Below are 16,325 nucleotides of genomic sequence, written 5' to 3' on the forward strand. Positions count from 1 at the left end.
TCACGTATCTGTCTTCATGGTTTTGCCAGTGTAATTATCTGTGCGCACAACTCTCAGTATAAAGTTCAAGTGACTCAAGGACTCAGCTCTCTGCTTCAATTCCTTTAATATGCCTCATGTTTATTACAAAAAATTCTACATAATAGAATGTACAGATAATAGGACAAGCAATGGCCACAGACTCTTCAGTCCTGTTCAGCATTCACCAGCACTATCTAACCCTGTTGCATTTTTAGTCAGTTTCTAATTAATTCTTATCACGTCAATATTTTCATGAAATCTCAAATATTAGGTTTAATGTGTAAATATACTAATATGTATGTCTAGAAAGTAAAGAAACTAGAAAAATGTAAACAATCCAAATATACTCCCTGACTAAAACTAACAAGTCCTGTCTCTAATCACACATCTCTCTTACATTAAAAAAAAGTTTAACGTTACATTTGTTGAGTTATAATTTAAGAAAAGTCTATTTCTTGTGTTCTCTGATCTCTTGTTATTTCTCATTTGATCCATGGATCCTTCATATTCTTTCCATTTATAGAAAATTATTTATAAAATAATATGTTCAAGAGGACCCCAGGAACATGGCTCAATGGGCAAAAGCAGTGACCATACAAGACTGATAATGAAGTTCAGAACCCAGAACACACATGAAAATTCGAATTCAGTGCCATGTAACTGTAATCTCAGTTGCTGTTATCATGACATGGGAGTTGGCTACAGAGAAATTGCCCTGGGGTGTGCAGCCCAAGTATAGAAGCAAGGTTGAATAACATGCTTCCTTGTCCTCTGACTTCACAGGTTTATAAGGGATATGGCATTATGTACTTATCATCAGATATACACACACATCTACACACATCTACAACAATATTCATATATGCATACATATACATGCACACATATACATATGCATATACATAACATATACATAACATATACATTATATATACATATACCTATACATACACATATACATATACATATAATTTGACCTTGTAGAATGTCTGGTGGTCTAAATTTTTCTTAATACGTTTTCCAAATGTGATATCTTATTTTCTCTGTTTCATTCATTCTTTAATGGATCAAATTTCAGTCAGAGTTTTATTCTTTGTCTTTTCTGATTTACTTACTGCATCTTCACTAGATCTCTCCTGAGAGACACAGCCAGAATACAGCAAATACATAGGCGAATGCCAGCAGCAAACCGTTGAACTGAGATTGGGACCCCTGTTGAAGGAATCAGAGAAAGGAGTGAAAGACCTTGAAGGGGCTTGAGACCCCATATGAACAACCATGCCAACCAACCAGAGCTTCCAGGGACTAAGTCACTACCCAAAGACTATACATGGACTGACCCTGGGCTCCAACTGCATAGGTAGCAATGAATATCCTAGTAAGAGCACCAGTGGAAGGGGAAGCCCTTGGTCCTGCCAAGACTGGACGCCCAGTGAACGTGATTGTTGAGGGGAGGGCGGTAATGGGGGGAGGATGCGGAGGGGAACACCCATATAGGAGGGGAGAGGAAGGGGTTAGGGGGATGTTGCCCCGGAAAGGGAATAACAATCGAAATGTAAATAAGAAATACCCAAGGTAATAAAGATGGAGGGAAAAAAAAGAAAGTAACTTTTTGAGAAGAGCACATTCAACATGACTATCCCAATTTAGCTCCAGAACACAGAGAAAATACGACTAAGACAGGCTTAATATTTGGATAGAGATATTTGTAATTGGGGAAAAGTATTTCCGTCAGAAAGTATATAACATCTAGCTACTTTTTTAAAAGTTAGTTTTTTCCATGTATTGAGCACTTCCTGACCAGAATTATTTTTAAAAAAATAAATAACATTAAGATATATTATCTAAACATTAATTTCCCATTTCACACAATGACCTCTTTGTTTAATGTATTGTTTTGGAAAACAAAACAAAACAAAACAACAGCAGAAGGAACTGATAAATAAGGCCAGAATGGAAAGCTGCTAGAAGGAATCCGTCTTTAAAGCCTTAATATCTGTGGTGATATGAGTTAGAATAGGCTCATGTATTTGAATACTAGGTCACCAGGGAGTGACACTACTTGAGAAGGACTAGGAGACATGGCCTTACTGGTATAGTTGTGGCTTTATTGGAGGAAATGGGTCACTGGGGGTAGACTGAACTTTCAAAACACAAACCAGGCCCAGTGGCTCTCTTTCTCAGCTGCCTGAGGGTTCAGATATAGATAGCTCAGCTGTTTCAACAGTGCCATATCTGCCTGGGGCTCACATGATCCTCTCCATGATGGTAATGGACAAAATGATTAAAACTGTGCTTTATTTTATGAGTTGCTTCGGCCATGGTTTCTCTTCATGCATTACAACACTAAGACAGAGATTGGTACTAGTATTAGAGATATTGCAGTGATTGGCATGACTGACCATGCTGCTTATTGGATGAATGTGGAATTTGGGACTTTGGGTTAGGAAAGCAGGTGAATATTTTAAGTGACCATACTAGTAGAATCGAGGAAACCAGTGGTACAGAAGGCAATGTGGATTGTGATGGCACAGTTCAGGAGATTTTAGAGGAGTAGAATATTAATAAGAGGCCTAGAGACTGTTCTTGTGACAGCTTAGTGAAGAAAGTGGCTGCTTACTACCCTTGTCAAAAAAAATCTGCTCAAGTCTAAATTGAAGAGTTTCAGATTATTGACACTGGCAGAGATGTCCAGACAGTCTAGTAGTTTGCCATGTAGCTTTATCTGTGGCCACTCTTTGATAGGTCTGTAAGGAAGGGAGCAAGCTGTACAAGGAAGAATACAAAATGTACACTTTGAGAAGGAAAGAGCACCAGAAAATATAATGGAGCTAAGTCCGGTGGTGGCCTGAGAGAGAAAAAATTTTCAAGAAAAGTTTTATGTTACATAGAATAAGGGAGTAGGAAACCCAAGACAAGACTCCACACAGCTAAACTTCCAACTCCTGCAAAATAATTAAAGAAAATGCCAAGCAGTGAGGGAAACCAATGTAACCAGAAAGCTGATGCAGATGTAATTGTATGTTTCAGCCCCAGCAGGTAGCTGAACTTGGCAGGTTCAGCCAAGTAGTTCTGGCTTTAGCATCAAAGATACAAGAAAGGGGTTGTAGAATCTCCCTCCACAGCTAATGAAAGCTTCGGAGGCCAGGAAGGTGTCAAGGCATGGTGGCCGAGGAAGGCCATTTCATGAAGCTGTAAAGGTGAAGTGTGAATTTCACTAGAAACCTCAAGATGTTGGAGCTGCCCTAAGTCATGGGAAACCTTCCAAGAAGAGCTTCAGATTGGGTGTAGAACCAGGCCAAGAGAGAGAAGTGTGGTACAGTTAACAAAACTACAATGAGTTGTGTTCTGAAGAGTGACTTTTGCACCAGACATAGATATGAAATTTAGAGTATGTCCTGCTGGTTGTTGTCTCAATTTGGTCCAGTATATACTCACTGTGTTTTCTTTCCTCCACTTTGGAGTAGCATGTATATTTTGTGGCATTATATATTAGAGAGAGGTGATAGACTTTTCTATTTTGATTTTACAGAGGGTTATAATTGAGAGATTGCTATGAGTCTCAGGAGAGTCTTTGAACTTTGAACTTTTAAACAGTACTGAGATTGCCATAGACTTGTTGTTGTAAAAATATATAAATAAAGAAGTAGTAGTCTGTTTACCCGCTAGATCCGTGCCGTGGTGCCCCAGATATCTGCTAGATATCTTGGCAGAAACACATCCCAGCCGCACGCTTTCCTACATTCAAACCATCACATAAAAGAACACGCAACACAATAATCTTAGATCCAATTGGTAAGATATAATTGCCCACTTAAACATACAAAGCCCGGTACCATCTATCCCTTGAGAACATTAATAACAACCTGTAAATACACAGAGCAGAATCTTAACATAACCTGCCATGGCTTCTCCCCTCTCTCCTGTCTCTTTCAGTCTCCTCCTCTCTCCCTTAGTCTCCTCCTCTTCCTTCAAACTTCTCTCCAGCCCATCCTTCATTCTCCTCCAATGACAGGCCTCCTTCTATCCTGTACCTGCCCTTCACCAGTACTTTACAAATTCAATGGAGAGGTGGCTCTGGTGAGGTCACCTGAGTTCTGAGTCCTAGACTAGGCAGCTGTCCTTGGGGCAGTGGAATTAGCATCAAAATACAGTAACTTCAGGGCAAACCACAACATAGACTCTGCAATTTGAAAGTTGAACTGAGTGCTGCTTTGCATTGTTATATGTCTATAAGTCTATGGACTCATGGAGGGGAATATGATTGCTTGAATAAGAGTGGCCTCTTAGGCTCATTTCTTCCAGTGCTTAGTCACCAGGGAGTTGTCCTACTTGAGAGGGATTATGTGGTGTGCCACTGTTAAAGTAGTTGTAGCCTTGTTGGAGTATGTCACTGGGGGTGGATTTTGAGGTTTCAAAACACCAAGCCAGGCCCAGTACCTCTCTCTTCATGATGCCTGTGGATCTGAATGTAGAATTCTCAGTTACCATGTCTGCCCTGCTGCCTACTATGATGATAATGGGCTAAGCCTCTGAAACTCTAAACAAGCCTCAGTTAAACGCTTCCTTTTATAAGAGTTGCTATGGCCATGGTGTCTCTTCACAGCAGTAGAACATTGACAAAGACATCACTAATGAGCACTAGGTCCTGTGTAGGATATTAATCACACTGCAGTGGAAATTGAAAAGTCTTGTTTCCATTTTCTCCCATCCCATCATCTGTCAGCTCTCACTTCAATGGTTCCTTCTCAGTAGTGGGGATGTTGAAATGTAAATGGCAGAATATGCTATTGTTCTGAATCTTAAATCAAAAGAATTAGACACTACACATACAAATCTGGAAATAACTGCATGGTCAGGGTTAAATGACACATATACAGACAAGTATGTTAGCTAAGTTCCATGGGATGTATATTCTTTTTTAATGTACCCTATAGATAGTCTGTAAACCAGAGTCTTCATCCCACTCCCATCATGGCTTCCTCATACCTCATTCAATTCATCTCTTTCTTTCCATAGTTATAGTAACTTTGGCTTTTAATAATCAATCACCTTGCTTGTGTTTCACCTTTATATAAATAGAATTGTACATTATCTTTTTTTGTCTAGTTGAATTTGTGCAGTATTTTGTCTGTACAAGTGATTCTAGATATTTACTTTGAGTACACCTCTAATGAAGTTAAATAGTGTTCTGTTTTATAAGTACAAAATGTATTCATTTTATCATTGATGTATAATAGAGCTTTCCAGTGTTTGGTTATTATAAAGTAACATGGTTTCCTTAAAACATTGATTTGCTGGCCTTACATATCTATTTTTATTTATATGTATATCCTAAAGTAAAATTTACATTATTGGAATCTAAGAGATGGCACAGTGGGGTTTAAGTACCTCAAGTCAATCTTGGCTACTTTAGTTCAAACTGTGACCTCTATGGGAAGGATGACTCTGACATGATGTCTTCTTAACTAAATCATATGCCATGACATAGGTCTTGCCTTCCAGCATCCTAAAATCCATAAATGTTTTTAAACATTATGTATAAGATACATACAACCTCATGTGCATCTGCTTCTGCTGAGAGGGGTCCACAGAAGGTACATCTACTTCCAGCGGCATAGTGTGTGTTCTAAGCTGTTTCAGGCCCTCACCTGCATTTCAAGATGGGACCTTACTTTTCAGGTGTCATTCAAAGGTTTCTATTGCCTTCCAGAGGTGGTTATTTTCTCTTTTGCAAGTCTAGTGTAGCTAAAATTTTATGTTCTTGGGTAACATACTTATTATTTTTAATGGGCTGTCTATTCAAGTCTTCCATCCTTTGTGTATCATACTGTTGTTTGGTTTTATCAATGCTTTAAACACTTTCTATTAAATTTTGAGATGAATTACTACTAAATCTAAGAAAAAATTACAAGTACCAATGGTCAAGGGATGTTTTACCTGTACATATTTGGTGATATCTAAGTGGTCAATCTTAGCTCATTATTACCTATCACCCTAAAACTAAAGATTGTTTCTCACTGACAAAAAAGGTTTTGCCTAATTATTGCATAAAATTACATTTTATCCTTTATAGTATTCTATCCCATCGCTTATTGATACTGTTGCTCGGTAATCATTTACTTATAAATGGAAAATAACTACCAGAGTCTGGTAATCATTTTTGACACTGAACATGATTTTTTTCTATCATTCTTTGATTCTTCTTCATCCCCAGTTGGAGTCTAACACCAAGAACCCAGGTGACCAATAATGAATAAACATAGCTTATTTCCCTGCCAGAAACATGAATCTATAGAAATCACTGGCATTTGTTTTAAGTAGACTTACAGAAACATATTTTTTTGTTAGACAATAAATCAGATGAAAACAAATGGGAGAAAATCATAAGTTGTGTCTAATGCTATCACTAGATACTTGTGGGCCATGAATTAATTTTGATTCCCCAGATCAATGCCTTTGTGAGAAAAAATAAAATAGCAATTCTCTCATACTATTTAAAAATAAGATAATAGCACACCCAGAAAAAAAATAGGCAAATGAGAGTGGCATTAAAGTTTTAAGGGATATCATTAATCTAACCAATAATTCATCAAACTGCTAGTGCTACAACTATATTGAATATTGGTAGCAGATGATTTTTAAAGTATGAGAATTATGTTTTAAATTAGTTATGTAAGTTCTTCCTGCTAGCTACTCATTGAACCGTAAATCTTCTCGTCCTCCACTTATGACATAATGTTGAGTTGTAACTCTATCCACATATTATATTATGACTCATGAGAGTTTGTTACTCTTTACAGAGATGGTATGGGAAAAGTAAAAAGAAAAACATTTCCAAGTTTGGGAAACTGCTCATAGATCCTCTGTATAAGAAAAACAACAATTTAAGCATAAGTTTTAGAGTTGAAATACAGTTTTTTCCCCATTATTCCAGATCTAAAAAAAGGAGCACCATTTAGGAACAAACTAAGGACATTTTTCTGATGTTTTCTTATAAGCCTAGAAATTATTAACAAAACATATAAACTTGATTTTCATAAAATCTTTGATGGTATCCAATGTACTTCTTCTATGTTATGGTAGAGAAAACAGTATTAAAATAAAAATATGCATTTACTATTCATAGTGCTAAGCCCCCAGAAACCCTACATCCTAACAAGTGTTCTTCTGATAACAGGAAATGAACGTGAACAGGAAGACTGAAGTCACATTGGTAGTTGTGAGTCAGAATTGCTGTCACCACAGTAATAGGGTCCCATGCTCTATTGCGCATGGACTGCCTCATCATATAGTCCATTTCTTTTTTGAGTCATAAGAAACATGATATTAAAAAATTATTTCTTGCCATTTGGGGTTGTGTCTACAATTAAAAATGACAATGAGTAGTGCAAAGACAGTTACAAAGGAGGCAATCCAATGACTTGGACAGCAGGAAGAAATTGTTGATGTTCAAATCTCAGAGAATTATGCTAATAAGGACTGAAATGTAGAACAATCAGGCCTCAGATTGAATCTTTTTGAAATATGAAGCATAATATTACCACAATGGTGAAATATTAATAAAAGAAAGCAAAGCAATAGTAACAGAATAATCAGAATAAAGTCAAAGCAGTTACATCAGACATAGATGACTACTGAAATGATCATTTAGCTGTTTTGGAAATTTGAGGAACAAAATATAAAATACATGAAAAAATTGCCATTTCTGAAAATTACCACTGGAGTTATGGACAATTATGAGCCACACATTGTGGCTCAGATAAGAATAGACAGAGGGAAACTGTGATCTTAGTGAGAAAGAGGGACTTTGTGATCTTAATAATTTTTATTTATATTTTGTTTAGTTACATTTTTAGTAACTGACTTTAGTGTTCATTTCTGCTCAATTTTTAAATTGTGCTTTTGGTCCGAAACTTTTTGTTCACATTTCTTGGTTAGCATCACTTTTAAATGTTGATGTTGTTAGTAGCTGTTGGTTACCATGTATCTTGCAGGGCACAAACTATATGAATATCAATCTTAAAAACAGACCTTCAAGGTGGTTCTCTGTCTTCTACAATGCAAGTTAGTAACCTCCATCCTAGACTTCTCCTGTAAAGCACTTTCAGTGGGTAAGCCAAATCTAATATTAGTGAATTATAATCATCTCTTAATGACATATAAATCTTTTGGTTTTAAAATACCATTTTAGAGTTGTCATTAAACCATGATAGATTTTCCATTCTTAAGACATTTAATGACTCAGTGTGGAATTGACCCAGTTGGAAGATTGATAAAGAATAAACTTATTTATGTCTCCTTAATGAACATTAAATGTCTTTCTGAAGTGATGAAGTAAAGGATACTAAAACAGGAGATCCGAAGACAGTAAAGGAAATGAGCACTGTAGTAGGTATTTATCTGGACCCCAGCACAATGTGTGATGTGTTTTAGGAGTGGCCAATCTCACAGGCAGCTCTCCCTACAAAGCAAGAATGTGCCCCTAATTTCAGTGAAAACACAATGTTCTCAAAAACCAGAATTTGGACATTATGCAATGATTTCAGATATTTTTCAATATTCCCCCATGAGTCATTGGGGATACAGACTGTCTCTGCTCTTTGTACGGTACCTTGTCCTATCCTTTCCACAATACATGCCTCTATCTCCAGTTACCTGCACCTTATCAGGATTTTTATATTCCCTCTCACAAATGCTTCTCCACCTTCCCTCCAATTTAAATGCAAAAAAAGCAATCTGGTGACAGTGATCACACATTCTTCCTTTCCATGGTTTGTATTTACTTTTCCCTGTCAACAGAAAAATCCAGAATCTTCAACTTACTGCAGCTTTCAGGCCTTGTTTCTCTCCATTCTGATTACCCCACCTGACTGCAAACTCCACATCACTTTCCCCCATATTATACTGTTATTCACACATGGGTGAATTTGAGGTACCAATGAGCCTACATGAGGATAGGAAACCAGATTCAGATCTCAAAGTCTAAGGAGATCCTTCTATTCTGCTCATCTTGAAGGACCAATTGGTCCATCCTTCTATCCTTAACTTTTCAGCTTTTGATCTTCCTGCATCTATAACGACCTTCTTTAACTACTCTATGGGCCACAGATCCTAAAACTGCAAGTGTGTTGTTCTTTGTCTACACTCTGCTCTTGTCATCTCACAGGTGTGAGAGAGATGAAGATAACAATGGGAAAGCAAACTGCCACGGTGGGGATGGGTCTCTACTCATCAAGACTTTTTGAGGATATATATATATATATATATATATATATATATATATATATATATATATGTGTGTGTGTATACATATATATATTCATATACAGAATAAAAAAATGAGAGAATGATCTAATCTATCACTAATCTATCATATATAATCTGATGCCCAGGAACGAGTTTTTGAAATTTTGGAGATGTCACCTCCAAAGTTTGCAGGGAAGTTGGCAGGATGGAAGCTTTTGCAGGAGAAAATATGGACTGTGCAAACAAAATGTCTTTTTTTTTAAGCCTTTCACTTTTTTTTTTATTCTTTATGGACAAAGACTAGCGTGATCGTTTTCACTGGGTAGACAGATGAATAATCCATTCAGGTCCAATTTAATGAAGCCTATGTCCTTCGCATACTGACGGAAGCAATGATAGCACATGTTCAGCCCACATTTTCATATCAGACCGGTTACAGCAGATGCTGCAAGAGTGAAAATCCTGGCTGAACTTCCGCAGGTGACTCCAGTAGAGCTGCTGGTGACCCATCTTGCCTCCAGATACCCAACGAGGAAAAAGGAACTAGCCGGTCCTCTTCAAAGTTTTTTCTTCTTTTTATTAATTGGATAATTTTATTTACAATTCAAATGTTATCCCCTTTCCCAGTTTCCCTCCCATAAACCCCCTATCCTATCCCTACTGCCCCTTCTTCTATGAGGGTATTCCCCTACCCAACCACCCTCTCCTTCCCACCTCCCTGCCCTGACATTCCCCTGTACTGGGGGAGGGGGTTCAGCCTTGGCAGGACCAAGGGCTTTTGCTTCCCTTGGTGCCCAGCAAGGCCATCCTCTGCTACATATGCAGCTGGAGCCATGGGTCTGTCCACGTGTACTCTTTGGAGGGTGATTTAGTCCCTGGGAGCTCTGGTTGGTTGGTATTGTTCTTATGGGGTTGCAAACCCCTTCAGCTCCTTCAATCCTTTCTGTAACTCCTCAAATTGGGACGTCACTGTCTGTGAGCATTCACCTCTGTATTTCTCATGGTCTTTCAGACCCTCTCAGGAGACAGCTATATCAGGCTCCTGTCAGCATGCATTTCTTGGCATCAGCAATATTTTCTGAGTTTAGTGGCCAGATGTATATGGGATGGATACCCTGGTAGGGCAGGCTCTGAATGGCCATTATTTCAGTCTCTGCTTCACAATTTGTCTCCTTTTTTCTCCTGTGAGATTTTTTGTTCCCCTTTGAAGAAGGACTGAAGCATCAGAACTTTGTTTGTCTTTCTTCTTGAGCTTCATGTGGTTTGTGGATTGTATCTTGGGTAATCCAAGCTTTTGGGCTAATATCCTCTTAGCAGTGAGGGCAAACAATGTGTGTGTTTTTTTTGTGATTGGGTAACCTTACTCAGGATGATATTTTCTAGTTCTATGCATTTGCCTATGAATTTCATGATGTCATTGTTTGTAATAGCTGAGTAACACTCCATTGTATAAATGTACAACATTTTCTGTATCCATTCCTCCGTTGAAGGGCATCTGGGTTCTTTCCAGCTTCTGGCTATCATAAGTAAGGCTACCAGGAAATTAGTGGAGCATGTGTCCTTGTTATATGTTGGATCATCTGTTGGGTATAAGTCCAGGAGCAGGATAGGTGGGTACTCAGTTAGTACTATGTCGAAATTTCTGAGGAACCTACAGACTGATTTCCAGAGTGGTTGTACCTGTTTGCAATCCCATCAACAATGGAGGAGTGTTCCTCTTTCTCCACATCCTCACCAGCATTTGTTGTCATCTGAGTTTTTGATCTTAGCCATTCTGACTGGTGTGAGGTGGAAGGAATCTCAGGGTTGTTTTGATTTGCATTTTCCTTATGACTAAAGATGTTGAACATTTTTAAGGTACTGCTTAGGCATTTGATATCCCTCAACTAGAAATTCTTGGTTTAGCTCTGACCTCATTTTTTAAATAGGGTTATTTGATTCTCTGGAGTCTAACTTAGAATGTCTTTATAAAGAAACATCAGTATTTTAATCTGTTCTTTCCACCTTCTAGACAAAGAAACTACCCAATAAATGACAAGCTTGTCTACTTGGGAACTGGCTGCCGATGTTCATCTCATCTTCAGAGCACCTTTTACAGCACCAATAGACTCATGCTTGATTTAAAACCATTTCTGTAGCCCGAACAAGCTGACACACACACTGTGAATTCACAGTGTGGACTATGAGGAAATGGGTTCACTCTAGAATAATCTATAATCCAGGATTTAAAAATCAGTTGCTTAAATGATTTCAATGCTAAGATTTGTCACCTCAGCCAATCCCATGTCAATAGGATGCAAAATATTGGCAGACAGAGATCTTCCCAGGTGGGTTTAGTGGGTAGATACAATTGGGTGGTAATTAAAAATTGAGTGGTGAAATGCTAATAAATTTGATTCTGAAGTTGCTTTATCAACTTGAGCAAGCTCCACACTTGCTAAAACAAGGACAACACTTTATGAAGAACAAGATGAAGAAATTTTCCTCAAACTCTTTAAGGTGATCATCCACCCAACTTCATCTTGAATGATCATCTCTCTGAGTGAAATTAGTTGAGTGAATTTTAATGAGGTTTTAAAAATGTTGTGATTCTGAATTAAGTGTTTCCAGAAAGGACAGAATTATCAGTGTGGCTCTAAATTCTTAGTATAGTTCTCAAGTGGTTACAGGGGAAATGATTCAGCTGCAGTGCAGTTTTTAGGATATAAACCTCAAACTGATAGAGGCAATTGCTTGCTTGATTTGGATGATATTCAGCCAAAAATCTATGAGCTCACATTCATCGGTATTAACTATATTTACTATTACCAGACTGGAATTTGAATCATTCAGTGTGTAGTCCTAATAATAATGCTATATGACTAGGAGATGCTTCTTCAACATTATTTCCACCTAATTTATAATCAAGATGTTCAATTAATAATCTCAGCACTTTACGCAGTGTTAAGTCAGCTGAAAAATATGTGATTTTTCCACTTTTCATTCTTTACAATGCTGAGGAATGCATGATAATGAGACAAAATGGGGTGCCAGGAAAGCAACAACAGTTGGCAGAATAATGGGAAAAGCGAGGATTTTAAGGGATGAAAAGTTGATTGAGCTCCGTAAAATATGTCAAGGTATAGAACTGCTCCAAATATAAAACAGTCATGTCTATAGCTCAGTTATTATTAAAGATTACTTTCTAAAGAGCAATGATGAAGAGTAGATAAGAGGTGACTTCTTTATCTGCAGTATCCTCGAGAGAGTGTCTAAGATCCTTCCAATGGCTTTGCTTTCCACATTTATCAGCAATACTGTGATTTTGTTCCCCCTTTCCTTGCAAGTGTAATTTTTTTATACCTTATATCAAGATAATTAGCAAATATTAATCCAGGTTGTCTTAATTGCTTAACCGATTTGATCAATATTAATACAATATGAAGAATGGTTTCCTTACTGATAAAAGGTTAAAAACAATCAATTTTACAAAATAAAATAATTATTACTATTGCCTGATTTCTTTTGTGTGTATGTTTTTTTTTTTAATTGTTAGAATCTTGGGAGGCAGCTACAGGCAGAAGTCTACCAAAGTCAGGTTTCAGAAAAGTTATATTTAAGCTGTGTTTTCAACCAGAGTAAATTATAGAATCAGCTTTCAACATAGAGATAATATCTTTTCCATGGGGCTTTCCTGAGTTTAGTTTGATTGAATTACTCAGATAATGCAGAGCCGAAGGTTTAAGGGTAAACGTCCAAAATGTCTTGAAGGCTGTATGCCATACACATTACCATAACATCAGCAGTAACAGCAACAACTAAAAAATATTAAAAAAGTTACACTGGTAACATTGTACTTCTTTCACCTATTGGATGAGGCCATATAAAATGCCTCACTGTTGACCTGCTAGTACTTGACACAATGTTAATACAACAGGATTTATTCAAGCCCACCATTTATTTATTTATTTTATTTTTTTTTATTAATTTGAGTATTTCTTATATACATTTAGGTGTTATTCCTTTCCGGTTTCGGGCAAACATCCCCTCCCCTCACCTTCTTTATGGGTGTTCCCTCCCCATCCTCCCCATTGCCGCCCTCCCCAACAATCTAGTTCACTGGGGTTCAGTCTTAGCAGGACCCAGGGCTTCCCCCTTCCACTGGTGCTCTTACTAGGATATTCATTGCTACCTATGAGGTCAGAGTCCAGGGTCAGTCCATGTATAGTCTTTAGGTAGTGGCTTAGTCCCTGGAAGCTCTGGTTGCTTGCAAGCCCACCGTTTATATTATGTAGGAAATCTTCTCCTACTTGCCTGCATGATTGATTAGGATTCTTGAGAGACTGAATAGAAGGGTATAGTGGTGGCTAAGGGAAGTTGTTCATGGACTGGCAGCCAACAAGAAACACATTTCAGCCTGGCCCTGATGGGTATTTTGGCCTTTGAGAACATATAGGATAAAACCTGGATGAGACATGCTATGGAAAAGAAGGCTGATAAAGATCAGATAACAATCATTAAAGAATGGTCTATGGGGCACAGCAGTCAAAAGTATGAGTCCCGCCATTCAAGCTTTGTCTGCTCTTTGTTTTAAACAGGGTCTGAGCAGAAAGAAGGCTACTCGGTAAGGCTGGCTAAATTAGGAATAAGGTGCTTAGCCCTTCTCAGCCCCACCTTTGCTTGGTGATTCAGAAGTTCCTTTCTTCATTCTGAGTTAGTCTTTACATATTGTTTGATTAAGCAGGAACTTCTGAGGCAGGGCTATAACTTTATATGATGAACAAGCACTTGAGGCCCTCGTATCTAATTACAGGAGTTGAATATTTTATTTATATTTACTTATGTAAAATTATTTGAATTGTGGAGATTTTTTAAATGTGACATATCTACAGAGACAGAAGAAAGCTTTGGATAACAGTCAAAATCTCCACTTATTTCACACTGAGTAAACTGAGGCAGAGTCAGGTCTAATGATGTGCATGTGGTAATGGCCAAACAGTGAAATCTATTTTCCAGTAAAAGACCCCATGTAACACATGACATTTACCTAAGTCAAAAGAGAATTCTTTAGGATTGCAGGAGATGTAAGGGTTTTACATTGAACATTTCCCATTAGAGTCAAATCAGATTCCTACATGAACGGCTTTCAACTGAGATGCTGCAACCTTCCCCTAGCTAAGGAGCCAAATACTCCAGGAGTCAAACAACAGATATCTCAAGTCTGTAAAAAAACATTCGGGTGCCACCCATAATGAAGTGAATCCAAATCTCTAACAGAAAGGAAATATGATATTTGTTCTTTAATTAGAAAACACAATGATAAAGTCTTTTCTTTTTATTTGTAAAGAATGGAGGTGCTCATAGGTCAAAAACCACCTGTAGAGGTGAGAGGAGAATCAGGTGCTTGTCCTCTACTGCCTTGCTTGAGACAAGATCTCTTGTTCACTATTTCAGAAAGATGCTACATGACTTTAGAGTCTTTGAAAATTCTCCTGCCTCAGGCTCCATCTCCTGGGAGGAGACCAGGAGGATTATAGACACTTGGGCTAAAGGGTTTTGCTTTTGGGGATTCAAACAAAGGTGATAAGATCAGGCTTGCAGGACAAGCACTTTACCCAGCAGGCTTCTTCCCAGACCAATAAGAGTTTCTTAAAAGACAATAGTCAAGAAGGAAGTTGGAGCAGTAGAAATAGAAAGGTGGTCTCCACCATGTACAAGGTCAGGTTCCCTGAATAGTGTTTATAACAGACTGACCAGCAAGAGGTCCCCAACACTATATGGAGGTTGTCAAGGTTTGCCACGATTTCAGATCTCTTCATCAACATCACTAAAGCCTTAGACTGAATCTTTATGCATTCAGCCTTAGTGTTTATAGTCTTCCTAGATCCTTCTTGAATTGCAAATACCTGCAGGAGATAAAACTTTTAGCATTTATCAGCTCCCAGTCCCAGACATTGCTTATTAAGGAGCTGGGATCATATAGTCAACTATGGATAAAAAAAAAATAAAAAGGGAGAAAAGGAGGAGGCGGCAAATATTTAGAACTGGTAGCTGAAGTTTGGGGAATAAATCTTCAGTGCGGTGTTATTTTGCCCGTAATAATTCTGACCTCTGAAAGACACCTGTGTGTAGTAGGTGTATCAGAGGTTACAATTCTTTCCTCCCACTTGTCCCTGGTGACATTAAATACCACAAATGCTTTAAATTAACTTCTTCCCCTCAGCACATAAAAATACTTACCAATTGCTTATGAAATGCACGCCTTGACAGACTGAAGGATTATTCAAAATCTTTTTGTATTTGAGATAATGACTTTCAAACACTTTCCATCTGTGTCAATCAAATGCAAATACTCTGTTCATTACTGCAAAGGTATTAGTAATGAATATGTAAAAACGTTAGGAAGATGAAGAAATAAAATGAGGGAAAGCATGCTATCTGGAAGTGAAGCCCCACCGCATCTGTAATGAATCCTCAAGCAGATTTTAACCAGGATACTAAACATTGCTTAGTCCTTCTGCCTTCTTTGTTTTCATAAAATACTATGGTTCACAAAGGTACCAGAGAAGAAGATAATAACCCAGGCAAACCATATGTCTCATGAGGCTCCAACAACCAGCTATAAATGCTGCTCACCTGAGGGCTGGCTTTGCGTACCATTCTATTAACTGTCATTTGTCACCTAAGACCTCACAGTTACCACATTGTGGAGGACACCTTGGTTAACCTTTTTCTCTGGAGTATGTCCTCTCCATCAGTGAACTCTGAGCATGGCATTCTTTAACCCCAGCCCTAGGGAGGGAAAAAAGGTCTTCCCAAAAGAAGGTCACTAAAGTCTGATAACCACACAGTCTAGTTGAAGTGGTTATTATACAATTTTGTTGAGACACCCAATCTCAAAAATGAATGCTAAGAATTATTGTTAAGAGATCAAGTGTTATTCTTTGGTTTCCATATGCATTTACATACAAGTGTATAATAACCAAGAAACATATACACAAGCTACTTTACACACACACACACACACACACACACACACACACACACACACACACACACACACACACCTCTTAGTA

The 16,325-nt window shown here is 37.8% G+C and overlaps 1 pseudogene; it reads right to left on the reverse strand.

The window, feature by feature from the left end:
- Positions 1 to 9,557: 9,557 nt before the first annotated feature.
- Positions 9,558 to 9,780, reverse strand: LOC116884929 (annotated as a pseudogene).
- Positions 9,781 to 16,325: the final 6,545 nt, after the last annotated feature.

Source organism: Rattus rattus, chromosome 15, assembly GCF_011064425.1.
Source record: "Rattus rattus isolate New Zealand chromosome 15, Rrattus_CSIRO_v1, whole genome shotgun sequence".
NCBI classification, from domain to species: domain Eukaryota; kingdom Metazoa; phylum Chordata; class Mammalia; order Rodentia; family Muridae; genus Rattus; species Rattus rattus.